This window comes from Otolemur garnettii, unplaced genomic scaffold, assembly GCF_000181295.1.
Source record: "Otolemur garnettii isolate 467f Iridium unplaced genomic scaffold, OtoGar3 scaffold00077, whole genome shotgun sequence".
Taxonomy (NCBI): Eukaryota; Metazoa; Chordata; class Mammalia; order Primates; family Galagidae; genus Otolemur; species Otolemur garnettii.
The window spans coordinates 9051789-9053626 of NW_003852472.1; positions in this window are offsets into that span (position 1 = coordinate 9051789).

Consider the following 1838-nt stretch of genomic DNA (forward strand, 5'->3'; position numbering starts at 1 on the left):
GGCTGGGGATTCAAACCCACCACCTTAGGTGTATGTGGCTGGCGCCTTAGCCGGTTGAGCTATAGGCGCCAAGCCTAAGCTTCTTATATTTGTAGATTTATGTATTTCTTCAAATTTGGGAAGTTTGGGGCCATTATTTTCTTCAAATAATCTCTCTTTGGGGCAGCACCTCTGGCTCACTGGCCCCATATACTAAGGGTGGCTGGTTCAAACCTGGCCCTGGCCAAACTGCAAAAAAAAAATAGCCAGGCGTTGTAGCAGGCACCTGTAGTTCCAGCTACTCAGGAGGCTGAGGCAGGTGAATCACCTAAGCCCAAGAGTTGGAGGTTGCTGTGAGCTGTGACACCATGGCACTCTACCTAGGGTGATAGAGTGAGACTCTGTCTCTACAAAAAAAAAAAAAAATAGCTGGGCATTGTGGTGCCAATAGTCCCAGCTACTTGAGAGGCTGAGGCAAAAGTATCACCCAAGCCCAAAATCTGGAGGTTGCTGTAAGCTATGACGTCACTACCGAGGGTGACAAAAATAATAATAATAATAATCTCTCTTCATCTTTCTCTTTTTCTTCTCCTTCTGAGGCTGTCTATTTTGTTCTGTTCTATGATGTTCTACAAGTCCCTTAGCCTCTTTATTTTTATTCATTCTTTTTTCTTTCTTCTCTTCAGACTTGATAATTTTACAAGCCCCATCTTTAGGTTCACTGACTCTTTCTTCTGCTTGCTCAAATCTGCGGTTAAGCCCCTCTCATGAATTTTCTAATTTATATATTGTATGCTTCAGTTCCAGGATTTCTATTTGTTTGCTTTTCACAACATCTCCTTGTTGATATTCTCATTTTGTTCATGTATCATTTTCCAGATTTCCTTTAGTTCTCTGTCCTTGTTTTCCATTGGCTCTTTCACCATATTTAAGATAGTTTTTAAAACATCTTTGTCTAGTAAGTCTAATTCTAATGCCTGTGTTTCTTCAGGAATGGTTTCTACCGATTATTTTTTTCTTTTAAGGGAGCCATGTTTTCCTGTTTCTTTGCATACTTTGTGATTTTGTGATGTGGTTAAAAATTGCACATTTGGGCTCAGCGCCTATGGCTCAGCTGGCTAAGGCGCCAACCACATACACCTGAGCTGGCAGGTTCAAATCCAGCCCGGACCTGCCAAACAACAATGATGGCTGCAACCAAAAAATAGCTGAGCATTGTGGCGGGCGCCTGTGGTCCCAGCTACTTGGGAGGTTGAGGCAGGAGAATCGCTTCAGCCCAGGAGTTGGAGGTTGCTGTGAGCTGTGATACCACATTACTCTACCCAGGGCGACAGCTTGAGGCTCTGTCTCAAAAAAAAAAAAAAAAAAAAAGCACATTTGAAAGGACATCCACCTCCTCCATTCTTTGCAGATTAGCTCTGTGCTTAGACAGTCCTTTACTGGGTAGCTGGGGCGCCTCTGAGCCTTGGGATCAAACCAAAGTGGAAATTTATAGTCTTCATTTCTTTTCTGAGCATGTATCTTGACTGTGGGTGGCTTTTTAAATTTCTTAATATACACAGTTGCTTTTTTTTTTTTTTTGCGACAGAGTCTCACTATGTCACCCTTAGTAGAGTGCTGCAACATCTCAGCTCACAGCAATCTCAAACTCTTGGGCTTAAGCGATTCTTTTGCCTCAGCCTTCCAAATAGCTGAGACTACAGGCGCCCACCACAACACCTGGCTTTTTGTTGTTGTTGCAGTTGCATTGTTATTTAGCTGGCCCAGGCCTGGTTCAAACCCATCAACTTCAGTGTATGTGTCTGGAGACTTATGGTGTTATGGGCACCAAGCCACAGCTGCTTTTATTTTTTTTTTTT